This window comes from Eumetopias jubatus, unplaced genomic scaffold (assembly GCF_037043125.1).
Source record: "Eumetopias jubatus isolate StellerSeaLion01/CBP00866 unplaced genomic scaffold, mEumJub1_p1.0 scaffold_1, whole genome shotgun sequence".
In the NCBI taxonomy this organism is placed as follows: domain Eukaryota; kingdom Metazoa; phylum Chordata; class Mammalia; order Carnivora; family Otariidae; genus Eumetopias; species Eumetopias jubatus.
This window is the reverse complement of record NW_028274807.1, coordinates 153,903,531-153,921,411: the sequence shown is the minus strand read 5'-3', so window position 1 is coordinate 153,921,411 and position 17,881 is coordinate 153,903,531. Positions and strand designations below refer to the sequence as shown.

Sequence of the window (17,881 nt, the reverse complement as noted above, 5' to 3'; positions counted from 1 at the left end):
ATGGAAAGCATCCCATGTTCATGGATTGAAAGACTAAATAATAAGATAATGAATTACCCAATCAATCTACACATTTAATGTTATCCCTATCAAAAATCCAAAAGTGTATTTTGCAGAAATAGAAAAAAAAAAACCATCCTGGGGCACCTGGGTGGCTCAGTCCGTTAAGCGTCCGACTCTTGATTTCAGCTCAGGTCATGATCTCAGGATTGTGAGATCAAGCCCTGCATCACACTCTGTGCTGGGTGTGAAGCCCGCTTAAGATTCTCTCTCTCTCTGCCCCTCCCTCCTCTAATAAGTAAATAGATAGATGGATAATTAATAATTTTTAAAAATCCCCCATCCTAAAACTCATATGGAATCTAAGGAACCCTGAAATGGTCAATCTTGAAAAAGAAGAACAAAGTTGGAGGTCTCACACTTCCTGATTTTAAAACTTATTATAAAGCTACAGTAATCAAAACAGTGTGATACCGGCATAAAGGCAGACATATAGACCAATGAACTAGAATAGAGAGCCCAGAAATAAATCCTCACATATATAGTCAAATAATTTTCAAAAAGGGTGCAAGATCATTCAATAAGGAAAGGACAAGTCTTTTCAACAAATGGTTCTAGGAAAACTGGATATCCTGGTGCAGAAGAATAAAGCTGGATCCTTAGCTTCACCATATACAAAAATTGACTCAAAATAGGTCAAAGACCTAAATATAAAAGCTAAAACTATAAAATTCATACAAGAAAACATAGTGGAAAGGCTTCATGACAATGGATTTGACAGTGATTTCTTAAAGATGACACCAAAGATACAGGTAACAAAAATAAAAATAGATTAAAGGACTATACCAAAATATAAAACTTCTGTGCATTAAAGGACACAATCAACAGAGGGAAAAAGCAATCTACAGAATGGGAGAAGCTATTTGCAAGTTATACATCTGATAAGAAGTAATATCCAAAACATATAAAGAACTACTACAACTCAACAACAGAAAAAACAATCTTATTGGTGGTACTGGTACAAGGATAGAAAATAGAAACAGAATAAAGTATCCAGAAATGAACTTCACTGACTGTTCCAGAGACAGACTAAATATGTTTTTTATTATTTAAAAAATCTCCAATAATGTCCTACTCCCCAGAAACCTTATGTGTGAAACCCCATGTGTGAAATCAACCACCCTCCCCCCAAAGACACTAACATAACAATATAACTAGAGATACTGCTAATAGGTTAAAACCCAGAGGAGAGCTATCACCTCCAAATGCCCCCAAGAGATACTTCATCACCCAAGAGTACAATTCTTCAGGGTTGGAGGTGCCTGGGTGGCTCAGTCAGTTAGAGTGCCCAACTCTTGGTTTGGGCTCAGGTCATGATTTCAGGGTTGTGGGATCGAGCCCCACATCAAGCCCTGTATCGGGCTTCACCTTGGGTATGGAGCCTGCTTAAGATTCTCTTTCTCTCCCTCTTCACCTCCACTGCACTCAAAAAAAATTTTTTAATTTAAAAATAAAAAATTAAACCATTCTTCAGGGCATATTCTCTGTACCACCTCCCACCCCACGCAACCAACACACACACAAACCACCAAATCCTGTCTCCAGAATAACCAATTCCCTTCTTCTACCTTTCAGTCAGTCCTGGCTGAGATTCTTCCTCCTGAACTCAATGTTCTATCCCTTCTTTGTTATACACAATTGTAGACACAAAATATATAAACACAGGTTTGTATATTTTTAAAGTATAAACAATGTTAATGTCTCATTTTACATATGAGGGGGACGGTAAGTGAAAGAGAGTAACAGAGACACAGTTACCATGGCCTTGGAGAAGTTGACAGGATGAGTTACCATGAGGAAGGAAGAGGGGAAAAAAATCATTCCTGCAGCCCTGAGAATCCTTAGGTGAGACCTGGGGAGGCAGGACGTGGCTGTGGAGACTGGGAAACAGGCTGCTGAGGGGCACCATGCTCTGTCGCTGCCATCTTTTTTTTTTTGGTCTAGGGGAAAAAGAAAAACAAACAAAAAAACTGTCAGAAAATAATGGCACCACAATGACCCAAATAATGGGGCCTCAAAGTGCAAACCCCAGGCTTGCAACAAAGGAAAATGAGACTACTGGGAAGCAGTGGGAGAAACCCTGGGCCATATTCCTTTAGGGTTACTCCCTCCTCACTGCTCCCAGGTGTCAAACACTATCTCTCCCATCCCTGAGAAATAGATATCCCTTCCTCACTCTCCCCCAGCCTCCTCCAGCCCTGCCACTTCCCTGACACTCCCACATCAACACTCAGGCCCAGAATCTGCTCCAGTGTTAGCCCCACAGGGCTCAGGGTTGGGATGTACTAAGCCTCCCTGAGTGCCAGAGGTCAATGTGGAGAGGCAGGTGAAATAGGAACGGCTGAGCATTTACCTTACATCCACGTGGCCACCGTGGTTCTCTTGTGCCATAACATTTAAGAAGATTTCAAGATAAGAATTGATACCTAATATAAAACAAAATGCATTTTTAATCAAAAAACATCTTTCATACATTATCAAAGATACTTTAAAACAGAATGTAGAGGGGTGCCTGGCTGGCTCAGTTGGTACAGCACATGACTTTTGATCTTGGGGTTGTAGTTTTGAGCCCCATGTTGGGTGTAGAAATTACTTTAAAAAAATAAAATCTTTAAAAAAAGTTATGTAGAAAACATTAACTTTCACTCTTTTCTGAAAATATTTAAACTTTATATATTAACACGATATGATAGTGAAGATATTATCAAGCAAAAATGTGTGTGTGTGTGTTAGCTTATGTGTGTGTGTGCCTGTATAAATATACTTTTGGGTACAAAAATTATTACATGGGTGATACTCACACCTACACAATGGCCTGAACTAATAATAAGCAAATGTAATAAGAGTTATCCAAGGTACAACGATACGTCTTGATCATAAAAGCCCTGGCTCCTTCATATGTTTTTTGAACCTGGGCTCATTTTACTTTATGAGACAAGAGCACGGTGTTAGCAGTTCTAAGATGTATTTGAATTGAACTTGGTTTATTGAAGGAGGAAATGAGGAGGGGCTGTAATCAGTTACTGACTGCTGGAAAAGAATCACTCCTGCATATAATTGAGAAGTGGAACCGATTTGGTCAAAAGTGTCAGTCAAGCTACATTAAGCATATTTTAACATACAAAACTAATTTTAGAATCATGAAACAGGGGCACCTGGGTGGCTGAGTCAGTTAAGTGTCCAACTCTTGATTTCGGCTCAGGTCATGATCTCAGGGTTGTGAGATCAAGCCCTGCATCAGGCTCAGCGCTGGGCGTGGAGTTTGCTTGGGATTCTCTCTCCCCCTCTCCTTCTGCCCCTCCCCCACCTCTCTCTCCCTCTCTAAAAAAATTTAAAAATAAAAATAGAATCATGAAACAAAGAAATGCATTTTCCACTTTATGGGCAAATCTGATAATCAACTAAGTTTTGCAAATAAGGGAATAACCATATTAGAATTATACTATTAAAACTCACCCATTTAGAAGGGGGGGAATTGGAGGGAGAGATGAACCATGAGAGACTATGGACTCTGAGAAACAAACTGAGGGTTCTAGAGGGGAGGGGGGTGGGGGCATGGGTTAGCCTGGTGATGGGTAGAGGGCACGTATTGAATGGGGCACTGGGTGTTATATACAAACAATGAATCATGGAACACTACATCAAAAACTAATGATGTAATGTATGGTGATTAACATGATAAAATAAAATTAAAAAAAAAAACTCACCCATTTAGTATGTTTTAAAATGCTTTAGCTTCTTTCAGCTTCTCTAAGAATTTCTGTTTGGCACTTCTATTGCCTCCAGAATTGACTCTCACTCCATACTCACTGTCACATCCTCATCTGCATACTAGGACCTCTCATGGGTTGTAATGTAAGCAGTTGTAATGTAAGTAATGTAAGCAGTTTTTAGTTCAATCTTATTTTATATCTAACTTTTTTTGATGTTAAATACCTGTTTATTTTTTTTCCTTTAAAATTTTTTATTGTTATGTTAATCACCATACATTACATCATTAGTTTTTGAGGTAGTGTTCCATGCTTCCTTGTTTGTGCATAACACCCAGTGCTCCACGCAGAATGTGCCCTCTTTAATACCCATCACCAGGCTAACCCATCCCCCCACCCCCCTCCCCTCTAGAACCCTCAGTTTGTTTTTCAGAGTCCATCATCTCTCATGGTTCGTCTCCCCCTCCGATTTACTCCCCTTCATTCTTCCCCTCCTGCTATCTTCTTCTTTTTTTTTTTTTAACATATATTGCATTATTTGTTTCAGAGGTACAGATCTGTGATTCAACAGTCTTGCACAATTCATAGCGCTCACCATAGCACATACCCTCCCCACTGTCTATCACCCAGCCACCCCATCCCTCCCACCCCCCACCATATATCTAACATTTAGATTCAGAAGTTCAAAATGAATTTGGAGGGTCCAAAGAATATTATCATTCTTAGATGTGTGGAAAATTTATATATGAAAATATATTCCTTCTCATGAAATTGAGATCTAAGTTTCAGAATTCTTACATATGATCACCAACAATATCAAGATGATCACCAACACACCCACACACCTTATGGTTTAGCAGTCATAGTTTATTATGATAGAGCTTGGAATATTTGGGGAGAAAATCTTACTGTAACCTAAAACCTAGAAAAATTCACATAATTAATTTCATGATAAAGATATTACCCCAGCTGTTACATCATATTGTAGATCTTTATTACTGTTCTTGCCCCCAAACTAAAATGTAATGCTTCATTTTGGCAGTTATTTTAAGGGCCACAGCCTGATTGATTATATGCATGTGTAGCCCTGTCATTACAGAGTTCAGAATTAAAAAGTTAAAAATAGAATGTACTCATTTAAAATAAACTGAAAGTTGGGATGCCCAGGGGGCTTAGTCAGTTAAGCATCCAACTCTTGATTTCAGCTCAGGTCACCATCTCAGGGTTGTGAGACTGAGCCCCACGTTGGGCTCTGTGTTAGGCGTGGAGACTGCTTAAGATTCTCTCTCTCTCTCTCCCTCTGCCCCTCCCGCCTCCGCTTGTGTGTGTGTGTGCACATGTGCTTTCTCTCTCTTTAAAAATAAAGGAGGGCACTTGATGTAATGAGCACTGGGTGATATATACAACTGATGAATCACAAAATTCTACTTCTGAAAATAAATAAATAAAATAAACTCAAAGTCATATATGAAAACTAAATACTGATATTGAGTTGGATCAAAAATTTGTGTGTGTATATATATAGCATAGTGGTTCCCAAAGTATGGTTCTAGGATCCCTAACGGGCTCCAACATTCTTTCAAGCTGTCCGGTATTTTTTGTAATACTATTAAGCTAAATAATTTTACCTTTTCTCTCTCTATAAAGTGTATGGTGAGAGACGCCTGGCTGGCTCAGTTGGAGGAGCATGCGACTCTTATTCTTGGTGTCTTGAGTTTGAGCCCCACATGGGGTGTAGAGATTACTTAATTAAAAATTTTTTTAAAAGGATACCACCATAAAAGTAAAAAGAGAAGCCACAGAATGGAAAAAAAATATTTGTAATTCATCTATCTGATATGGGACTTGTATCCAGAATATATAAAAATGCTTATGACTCAGTAGGAAGACAAATAACCAAATATAGTATTGGAGAAAGGAGCTAATACACATTTCTCCAAAGATGAGTTACAGACAGCTAATAAGCACATGAAAAGACGGTCAACATCATTAACCATCAGGGAAATGTAAATCAAAACTCCAATGATTTACAACTTCACATCCTCTAGGATGGTTATAAACAAAAAAACAAATAGTAAGAAGTGTTGGCAAGGATTGATGAGATTGGAACCCTCATATATTACTAGTGGGAATGAAAAATGGTGTTGCCACTTTGGAAAACAGTTTGGCAATTCCCCAGTTAAAATGAGTTACCATATGACCCAGCAATTCCACTCCTAGGTATACATCCAAAAGAAATAAAAACATATATCCATATAAAAACTTGCACATGAAGGTTCATAGAAACATTATTCATAATAGCCAAAAAGGGGTAAACAATCTAAATGCCTATCAAATGATGAATAGATTAAAATGTAGTATATCCATACCATGGAATATTATTCAACTATAAAAAGGAATAAAATACTAGTACAGTTACATCATGGATGAGCCTTTAAAACATGGTAAGTGAAAAAAGCCAGTCACAAAAAAACAGATATTATTCCATTTATATATATATATATATATATCCAGAAGAGGCAAATCTATAAAGGCAGAAAGATGAATGGTTACATAGGATTGGGGCAGAAAAGAGTGAGAGAATAGTGAGTGACTGCTAATAGGGTATGGGGTTTCTTCTGGGGGTGATGACAATGTTTCTAAAATTGTAATAATGGGGGGAGGTGGGTGGGGGGATGGGTTAAATGGGTGATATTAAAGAGGGCACTTGTGATGAGCACTGGGTGCTGTATGTAAGTGTTGAACCACTAAATTCTACTCCTTAAACTAAAAAAAATAAAATAAAATGTGATAATCATTGCACAACTCTTTCAATATATAAGAAACCACAGAATTGTACATTTTAAAAAGGTGAATTTAGTAGTATGTGAATTATATCTAAATGAAACTGTTAAATATGCACAAAAGTCAGCACCCCTATTTTGACTACATGATCTACCCTTAATATTCTAACTTCATTTCCCACTATCTCCCCTTTCTCTCTCTGGTCTACCTTTGCTTCAAAGATGCCAAGCATGTTGCTACCTCAGGTCTTTTGCATTTGCTGTTTCCTGCTTCAAATACTTGTCTTTCAGATATGTACAGTAAACTGTCTCATTTGCTTCAAGTTTTTACCAAAAAATTACTTTCCCATTTTTAAAATTTCAACCCCCTTATATGTTCTCTCAATCTCCACTCTGCTTTTCTTTTTCTTCTTCACATTTCTTAATATTTAAATACTATTCTATTTTCTTACTTATTTTCTCATACTTTTGAAATTAGCTAAATGAGTCCAAAAAATTTTGCCTGATTGCTAAATACTATACATTCAGCCCATAGAACAGCATTATACATACAGAATCTCAAGATTGTATGTTAAGTGAGTATCTTTACAATATAAATGGTTTATATATAAAGGTATAAGAAAAACACTAAGACTTCAATATTAGGCAAAATGAAAAAAGATAACTCACAGAAGAGGAAATGCAATTAGTAATAAATCATGATGGAATAATTTCAATATTATATCCAGTGGAAAATGTAAAAAGTGATCTGAGATACCACTTAGCCTATCATATTCACCATATTTTAAACGGTAATAAAATCATGCTAATGCTATGTATCAAATGTCCTAAAATGATCCAGTAATCCCATTTCCAGTTATCTTTTCTTAGAAAACAATCCAGGGGCACCTGGGTAACTAAGACGGTTAAGTGTCCGACTCTTGATTTCGGCTCAGGTCATGATCTCTGGCTCAGGAGATTGAGCCCTGTGACAGCCTCCGTGGTCAGCAGGGAGTCGGCTTGAGGATACTCTCTCTCCTCTCCCTCTGCCCCTCTTCTGCCCTGCCCCCATCACTCTCTCTTGAAAATGAATCTTAAAAAAAAGGGGGGGGCACTTGGGTGGCTCAGTTAAGCGTCCACCTTCAGCTCAGGTCATGACCCCAGGGTCCTGGGATCAAGCCCTGCATCGGGCTCCCTGCTCAATGGGGAGCCTACTTCTCCCTCTCCCTCTGCCCCTCCCCTGCCCCCCTCATGCTTTATCTCATGCGTGCTGTAATAAATAAAAAATCTTAAAAAAAAAAAGGAAAAGAAACAAAAGAAAACAATCCAAAGACAGAAACGATTTTATGTACAGATGATCACTGCAGTTTTATGTGGTATGCCAAAAGAGAGAAAACAAATGAAATCCCCAAAATAGTGAAACATTTAAACTGAGGAACAACAACTATATTTAGTTACTAAAATTATGTTTCTAAGGCACCTGGCTGGTTCTGTTGGAAGAGCATGCAACTCTTGATCTTGGGGTTCTAAATTCAAGTCCCATGTTGGGTATAAAACTTAAAAATACAAAATCTTTTAAAAAAATGTTTCTGAAAATTATGAATAAATGAAAATTCTTACATATGTAATGAAACAAAACACACCATAAAGCTCTACAAAGTGATACTATATAATTAAACTATAATGACTTGATGGAATATCACAGAGCCACAAAGAAATTATGATATTGTTATAGGGCAATTTGCCAATTTAAAATATGCATATACTTTCAAATATAAATCTTTTCCTAGAAATTCAAGGTGTGACCAATTCTCCTTCATAAGAATTAATATTCATTCATTGATTCAACAATTTAGACTGAGCATAACTTATACTGAGCATCTCCTATATGATGGGCAGTGTGCTGGACAATGGGGATTTAAAGATGAATATTAATTATCTCAGGGTAAAAGATCATAGATCAGTGGGGGAGATAAAGATATGATAATACAGTATTTGAAATAGAGTTGGATAGAATTTTGTTCTACAGTAGAAAAGTAACTGTTTGTTGGAATGAACAAAGGCTTCTGAGAAAGCTGATATTTGCTAGCTATATTGCTCAAATGAAGAATGCATGAGCTAAAGACTATTTCCCAAGGTAAAGAAAACTGTGAGGCCAGAAGCAAGGAGTGGAGAAAGGACAGACATCTTTTTTTATTAAGATTTTATTTATTCATTTGAGAGAGAGAAAGAGAGAGCACAAGGAGGGGGAGGGGGAGAGGGAGAAGCCGACTCCATGAGGGAGGGAGCCGGACTTGGGGCTCAATCCCAGGACCTGGAGATCACAACCTGAGCCAAAGGCAGACGCTTCATGGATTGAGCCACCCAGGCGCCCCCAAGGACGGACATCTTGTTTGAAGATGGTAAAAAGTTTAGTGTGGCAGAGCATAATAATGGTAATTGAGAGGCTGAAGTTACTGCTGGCCATCAGTATCCTTTTCAAATATGAAAAGCCATAATCTAATCAATCTTGTTCTCACATTGACATGAATAACACGGACAAAAACAGAATCCTTATAGATGAACTACTGAGTGTTTACTTTGTGATAAACATTCTACTGAGCATATATCTACTGTCTGTTTCAATTCTCACAATAACTCGGTGAGGTAGGTTGTTTCATCATCTTTCATTATGTTGATAGGGAAACAGATACACACAGATTAGCAGCCATGCCAACATCATAAAGCTGCTAAGTGATGGAGTCTAGATTAATACTCAGTGCCTGAGTGATCTTTTCTTCCCCTCAGATCTGGCTAAGAAGAGTCAACCCACATCACTTCAGGATATACCATGGGTCCACAAAGAACCCCAACCTCTCCTGAAAACAAGTATTGATACATGCAAGAATTTGGCTGGACTGCAAAGTAATTATACCAAATGAAAAACGTGGGTCTCAAAAGGTTACAAACTGTAGGGTTCCATTTTTATAACATGCTCGAAATGACAAAATTACAGAGACTAAGAACAGGTTAGTATTGGGGCGCCTGGGTGGCTCAGTCATTAAACGTCTGCCTTTGGCTCAGGTCATGATCCCAGGATCCTAGGATCAGCCCCACATCAAGCTCCCTGCTCCGCGGGAAGCCTGCTTCTCCCTCTCCCGCTCCCCCTGCTTGTGCTCCCTCTCTCACGGCGTCTCTCTCTATCAAATAAATAAATAAAATCTTAAAAAAAAAAAAAAGAACAGGTTAGTGGTTGTCAGGTGTTATCTCATAGGTAGCCCTTAGAAACATTCTATGAGGTGGTCAACTCCCGTTTCCTTGTTATCTTTTGAGTTCCTGATGGTTTTCTTCTACCTCAAAATCAGTCTTCTTTTTCTTCCAAGAATGCTGCTATAGCTCCTTCTTGGAGCTTAATCCTAACCATTCTTCCTTCCAATCAAGTGAGGAGACACCAGCCAATTTTCTCTTTGCACCCAAGGGGTGCAAAGGGGACCTTATATAGGCTAATGCACAATTTCTCAAACTCAGAAGAACCAAATATGCATTAATTTCTAATTATGAACAAATGTATCATGTGAAGTCAAGAAGAGGCCAAAATGGGGCGCCTGGGTGGCTCAGTCAGTCTGACTTGGGCTCAGGTCATGATCCCAGGATCCTGGGATCAAGCCCAGCATCAGGCTCCTTGCTCAGCAGGAGGCCTGCTTCTCCCTCTGTCTGCTGCTCCCCCTGCTTGTGCTCTCTCTGTCTCTCTCTCTCTGACAAATAAATAATAAAATCTTAAAAAAAAAAAAGCCAAATGTTCATCAAAGGGCAAACCCTATTACTACAAAGGGGATCTATGGCTGATTACTGATCTTAATCCTCCCAGGCCCTTGGTAAACCTTAGAAGCCAGGTAAGACCTGGGCTCCAACAGCCCCAACCACACCTCTCAGCCCGCCCCAGGAGGAGAACCAGCTCAGGGTCGCTGGCCAGGAGATTTCTATTACCTGAGGCAGATTTGGGGGTGGGGGAAATGAGGTCAGGTCACCTGCCAGTTGACCCTCAGCACAGCCTCCCCTTCCCCGCAACCTGGAAACTGGTTACCTGCTGCTCCCCAGCCCAGTTATCTGTCAGTACCCAACGAGTCTGAAAAGGAACATGGTGGTGGTTGGCGGTTAAAGGCCACCCCAGTTCTCAGGTCACAACTAGGGGCGCATCTGAGCACTAAGGGAGAACTGATGGCCGCCTCCGAGTGGCTGGCCTGGAGGCGTGAGTCTCACAGCCAATCAGAGCCAAATGAGCTCTGAAGCCCGCCTCCAGGGGGCATGTCCTTCGACGGCCTGCCCAGACAGCTAGCTGCAGGAGCAGCATTGGGGTGATGTGTCTGGGGGTGCCGGCCTTGTGGCTAGTGAAGGGCAAGAAAAGGAGGCAAGTCTTAGGGGCTTATCTGGGGTGAGAGCCACAGGAATATCTATAGGTCTCACCCTTGTGCTCTATCAGGGCTCAGCGCCATGAAGAAATAATAGGATGCTGAGAACTACGGAAGAGCCCAGCCTGATTCACACTGTTCCTTTTGCCATAAATGCCCTCTTGCGTTCCTTCGCAGTTTACTTCAGTTCTTCATTCAAAAATTCAATGCCACCTTCTCCTCTAAGTCTCCACCAGCCTGGGAGGATCTGACCTGTAGTCACCCTGTGCTGAGACTGCCCTGCCTTGGGAGTTTGTTGCACAGCCAGGAAGTGGAGGTGAAATGCACAGAAACTACTTACAAGGGCTTTGGAGTCGGGCGGCACTTCATTCACAGCCAGGTTCTACAACCTCCATGCTGCGTGACCTCAGGGAAGAGAATGAACCCCTCTGTGATCAGCTTTCTCATCAGTAGAAGGGAGGAAGATGGAAAAGACTTCAGTAGAGTTGTTGGACAAATTGAACTTTAAGTAGAGGCAGATAAACCTAGCAAAGGGTCTTATCACTTACCTAACCTGAAGAATGGGAGAAGTTCAGGGTCTGAGGAGTGGCAGGGGGGTTGACGGCACGATCTGTTACCTAAAGGCTTCTTTAGGAATAGGCACTTCCAGATTTGGGGCAGCTCAAGGTGGCATTGGCAGAACTGGACCCAGCAAATCGAAGCCCCGGAAAGTGTCCTGTAGCATGAAGAAAATGGCTTGGGACAGAGTGAGGTCGCCATACCAGGACGAACAGGAAGGAGGGCCCTCCCTCAGGTGGAACTGAACAAGAATACCCCTCAGACTTTATCCTGGACTCAGGACTTGTGAGTGAGAAGGGAGCAACTTCTGCAGCAGTTTCCCCTCTGGATCCAGAGCCTTCTTGTCTCTGAAATGAGAGGACTGGGCTAGATAGCTCACAGGGGGCAACTGGGTTACAGAGGGCAGCTCAACCTTGGAAGCCCAACATTCCCAAACCCTTCCACTGTACATCCTTGACCTCATGACCTTTCATCAGGAACACCTCCACCCCACTCCTATGTCTTCTACCATTTTTCTCAGTGTTTCCTTCCCTTTCAACGTACTAAGTACTAAAATCTCGCCATCCCCTAAGGACGCTAAGCGGCTGTTCTTTCTCAGACACTCATGGTTCTAAACGATTTGGAGGAGAAAATGATGACCTCCTTGCTGCTCATTTCCCCTTCCCAATCATGTCTCTGTCCTCCTCCCTCAAATGCCCATCTCCTCTGAAATGCAAGCCATCAGACTCTGCCACCTCTATATTGCAGTCATATCTACCCACAATCTGCCAATTCCTTCATTCACTGAAGATTCTTCACCTGGCTTACCATCTTGCCCTTTGCCTTTTCCAGCTGGGCAGTGTGAGCCACTGACTTAGGACCCAGAATGTTGCTTCCCCAGTGACAGCAGATCTCACCATATCTATCATTGTAATTGGTCCTCATAGCTTCCACCAGCTTAGCCAAAGCTCCTTTGTCTTCCAAGTTAACCTGTGTGACGGCAACAGTGGTGCAGGTCTTCCTGTGGACCAGATGCCCCAGCCTGGCCTTCCCCTTGATAATGCAGTAGCAAGCCCCCATCTTACGACACAGAGCAGGCAGGAAGACAACCCCAGCTCAATGCGATCCACATCATGTGCAATCACTACCAGCTGAGCCTTCTTGTTTTCCACTCAGTTGGTAACAGTATTAACCCCAGCTCGAAAGACAGGCGACATCCCTTTTGATGGCAGCTTTCTTTTCAGCCTGGGCCAACAATCTCTGCTTCTTCTCTTGCTGTCTCTGGTCTGTATTTGGGCCAGCTTAAGCAGTTGAGTGGCTGTTTGCAGGTCCAAGGCCTGGGTGAACTGGTTAATCACGGGAGGCACTTTTAGACGTTTATAGAGAATAGCTCTTTACCACTACAGCCGGATGTAACAGGGCCATTTGACGAAGTGGTTGAGGTCCCTTTTGGGCTGAATGTCCTGTCCAATGCTAAAATTCCTGGTCCTTTTCTCAAACAGGGAATTGACCACCTTCTTGGCCTCCGCTTCTTCACAACAGCAGAGGCCGGGGCCAGCTTCTTCCCCTTCGCCTTCTTTCCTTTTGGGATCTTGGATTGCTGGAGGAGAGAGTGGTTTGCCACTCTTGCTGCCCATAACCCACTTTGTTTCTTTGCCTCCCTTCCACCTAGTTACAATGCTGTGGCCCCATCATTCTACCAATTCACTTCAGTCATCATCAACTCCCTTTCCTTTCTGTTCCTAAATCCTCTTACCTTGGAGAACCCCAACCCTAGTTAATTTAACTCTACTTATTTGTCACCCAAATCTGAGCAGCTTCATGTGGTGGGAGAAAAAAAAATAGATGTGTATAGACTCATCTCACATCTAGTTTCTAATCGTGAATCTTATATGGGCCCTTGCCATTATCTAGCAGTCTTACTAGATTTCTCCCATAAGTTTACTCCTCCATTCTCTGAAACACCATTTCCTACCTCCTTTTACATCAGAATTCCAGCATTCCTCCTTTTACAGCTTTGACCATTTTTTGATTCCCTGAAAAATAGAAGAACCACCTCACTTTCCAAATCTTCCAACCTACTTGCACTGCGTCACGTCCTGCAAAAATGCATGGCCCTCCTCTGTTCTTACTAAGGTCAACAACTGCTCAGTCTCTCTTCTCTGCTAAGTCACTCCCATATATAAAAATCAACTTCTCCTTGACCCCATGTTCCACTTCCACTGCAGCCAGTTTCTCTGCTTTCCTTTAGAGCAAAATTCTTCAGAAGAGCTGTCTGTGCATGTGGTCCTCGCCTGCCATTCTCTCTTTATCCAGTTCAGTCTGGTTTTATCTCCACAACGCCATGGATTCTGTTCTTGTGTAAATCACCAACGACCACCATTTTCCCCGATACAAAACCAATTTCCAAATAAGTGAGAACATGGTTAGCAAAATTGGAAAGCACAGGAAATCTTAGCTTATGGGAAGAGTGAAAGAAAAACTTATGGTAAATGTGCCATCAAACATACCAACAAAGTGCAACATCTGCCTAACAAATTGGCAAATATTCTTAAAATATGAAAATTCTCATTGATAAGGGAGATATAAGCGAACAGTCACTCATACACTTGTGAAAGGCCTGGGTCAGCCTATTTATAGGAAAATTTGAGAATATTTATTAAAGGCCAGAAAAGTTTGACCCAAGAATTCTACTTCAAAGTAATTTTTCTTTTGGAATGAATTAGAACTAATCATTAAGATTAATGTAAAGGAGAGACTCCTGGGTGGCTCAGTTGGTTGAGCTTCAGACTTTTGGTTTCAGCTCAGGTCATGATCTCAAGCATGGAGTCTGCTTGAGATTCCCTCCCTCTCCCTCTGTACCTCCCTGCACCCTGCTCTCTCTCTTTCTAAAATAAACACATAAAATCTTTTTTTTCAAAAAAGATTAATGTAAAATCATGGCAGCAGTGTTGAAACAGTGAAAAATTGTTAATAATCTAAAGGTCAGGCCAAATAATAAAGAATGAATCAACTGATTATGAACACTCACAAGGTAGAATATTATACAGTCTTTAAGCTCTGGAAGGCTCTTAAATGAGAACATTCTCCCAGGTGTGACAGGGTAATGAGTATATTCTTATGCTATATATACTATATATATAGTATGATTCTAATTTTGTATCATGTTTACGTATATACAAAACTTGGGCTCATTATCATCTATTATACACATTTACCTATTATATGTAGAAACTAAATGATGATAATCTCCTTGTGAATTATAGCTTGTTTTCCTCCTTTAAAACTTCTTTTTAGGGGCGTCTGGGTGGCTCAGTCCATTAGGCGTCTGCCTTTGGCTTAGGTCATGATCCCGGGATCCTGGAATCGAGCCCCATGTCGGGGTCCCTGCTTGGCAGGGAGCCTGTTTCTTCCTCTCCCTCTGCCTCTCCCCTGCTTGTGCTCACTCGCTCTCTCTCAAATAAATAGATAAATAAAATCTTTTAAAAATCATTTAAAACTTCTTTTTAGATGGTCTTAGATACCTGGAAGAGTCAGTGTGATATGAAATGTCACCGGGGAAAGCTCCCTCTGAGCTCCATGTGTCTACTCGTATCTCCTGGGGTATCTCAGTCCTTCCTTTCATTGCCAAGTTATTAGAAATAGGAGGCCATGCTCACTGTACTCACTTGGTCCACCTCCCTTCACTCCCCATGCCGTAGCTGTTTCCTCACTCTTGTCCTAATATTGCTATTAAGGAGAGCCTTGGTCTCCTAATTTTCAAATCAAAGTGCCACCTCTAGGTTCTTCCTTGAACCCGTGGCATTTTATACTGTTTTCCATATTTAATTCTCTGAAATCTGTGCTCCTTTGCTTTCCAGGGCACTGACTGCTCCTGGCTTTCTTCCAACACAGTGTTTGCTTCTTCAGTCCATCCCACTTACGTGGGTCCATCCATGCTTCTTTTTTCTTCTCATGTTGCACACATTACCTGAATTTTTAATTCCAGTGAAAGCTTTACCATGAAACCTGTAAAGTTCATCCTTTATGGCCTCTCATTCACAATTTGCATGGGTTCCTTTGAAGGCCCTGGGGAGGACCCTACTATTAAAGAATATATATATTTTTTAAGTAAAAGTATGACTTTCATACAAATATGAAATAAACACGTTAAAGATTTTATTTTAAGCATAGTGAGGGAAACAGGCAGATGTTATATCTAGTTCAAAGGAGAAAACAAAGGACAGACGCATTTATAGATCAGGAATATTGAAATGAATGTACAAATGGAGACAAAGCTCCCTCCACTGGGCAGAATTCATTTGCATTTCAACATATAAAAATTATCTTGTGGGGCACCTGGGTGGCTCAGTCTGTTGGGCATCTGTCTTCGGCTCAGGTCATGATCCCAGGACCCCGGGATTGAGCTCCACGTCAGGCTCCCCGTTCAGTGGGGAGTCTGCTTCTCCCTCTCTCTCTGTCCCTTCCCCTGCTCATGCTCTCCTTCTCCCACACTCTCTCTCTCAAATAAATAAAATCTTTAAAAAATAAAAGTAAATTAAAATAAATTAAAATTATCTTGCATTGCTATCAGTTGTCTACAATTTAGAGTTGTTAAATAGCTCCCATACAGTCAGAATCAGCTAATGCAGAAGACTTGTTTTAGGTAATAGTTTTCTATGAAGCACAGATTTTTCTCTACAAGTGAGCAGTGTACACACAATTATGTCTTATATTTAATAAAACAGACAAAAGTAAGATAGCTTGACTGCACTTGGTTAAGGCAGCTCTCTTTCCACTTGGAGTTTGCACAACTCTGTCAGAGGCTCAGGGGTGGCCATTGACATTTTGGGGGACCCAACTAAGGGAATATTCAGCTGGGAATCCAACTTAGATTGGATTTAACAGGATATATTTATGTGGTTCCTCAACACCTCTGAGTATAATTAAGTCATTGCTAACTGTCATGGTACAGGAATGGCTTCCAGCAATAGTCTTACCTACCTAACATGAAGCAAAGGTGCAGGGCCTTTGAGGAAGTGAGGAAACCCAAAATTCAGGCTATTCCATGGCAGCATCTAACAATTTGCCACCGAGTATCACCAACTTAAAGAATATTTAAGATTAATTACTGGATCCTCAGATCTTACCCTTAAATGAAAGAAGCATGATATAGGTTTTCTCATATTTGACAACAATTTGACAAATCTCAAGAATCTGCAGACACATTATAAGGCATAATGAGCTGTGGTGCTGAAAGAAATTTTTCTGAACTATAAGTAATGAAAAAGTTTTGATCAACCATGCTAGAAGGAAGATTGAACTACTTCTCTATTCTCTCTGTAGAAAACACCTTTTTAAAGATTTTTATTTATTTGAGAGAGGGAAGAGTGTACACACAGGAGCGGGGGTGGTAGGCAGGGGCAGAGGGAGAGGAAGAAGGGGACTCCCTGCTGAGCAGGGAGCCCGATGTGGGGCTCGATCCCAGGACCCCGGGATCATGGCCTGAGATGAAGGCAGAGGCTTAACGATTGAGCCACCCAGGCGCTCCTGTAGAAAACACCTTAAACATTGTTATATGAAGAAGTAATCAGAGTATATGCAGCAGAAAATGTGGGGGGTATGTTTTTATAAAAATGCTGTGGACAATACAAATTATGTATTATTTTTGAAGATCTTGTGATGTTTGTGGTATTTTTCAGGTTTTTCAAATTTATAGTTTATTATAATTTCTTGTAACATGCTAAAGAAATATTACTTTTTAACATAATTTTGTATTTGTTGTTCTGTATCTTTTTTCTCTTAAAGAGGGCCCCCAAATGGAATAAACTTCAGACCCACACATCTACATCCAACACTGACTTCCAACTGGAATCATATAGTATGTAGCTTTTCAAACTGGCTTCTTTCACTTCATACACATTAAAGGTTTATCCATGTCTTTTTGTGCCTTGATAGCTCATTTCTTTTTATTGCTGAGTAATATTCCATTGTCTGGATGTCCCACAGTTTGTTTATCCATTCGCCTGTTGAAGGACATCCTGTTTTGGCAGTTAAGAAAAGGGCTGCTATAAACATTGGCATGCAGGTTTTTGTATGGACATTTGAGTGAGTGCCAAGGAGCACAACTGCAGGATCATAAGTTAGAGTATGGTTAGTTTTGTAAGAAACTACCGAACTGTCTTCCGGGGTGTCTGTACTGGTTTGCATTCCCACTAACAATGAACAAGAGTTCCTGTTGCTCCACATCCTTGCCAGCCTTGGACGTTATCACTGTTTTGGTTTTAGTCATTCTAATAGGTGTATGGTGGTATCTCATTGCTGTTTTAATCTGCATTTCCTTAATGACATATGATGCTGAGCATATCTTTATATGCTTACTTGCCACCTGTATATCTTCTTTGGTGACTGGATGACCACCATGTACGGGCTGTCAACTCCAAGC

The 17,881-nt window shown here is 40.7% G+C and overlaps 1 pseudogene; it reads right to left on the bottom strand.

Annotated features, from left to right (window-relative positions):
• Positions 1-10,715: 10,715 nt before the first annotated feature.
• On the bottom strand, positions 10,716-17,859 carry LOC114212253 (large ribosomal subunit protein eL8-like; annotated as a pseudogene).
• Positions 17,860-17,881: the final 22 nt, after the last annotated feature.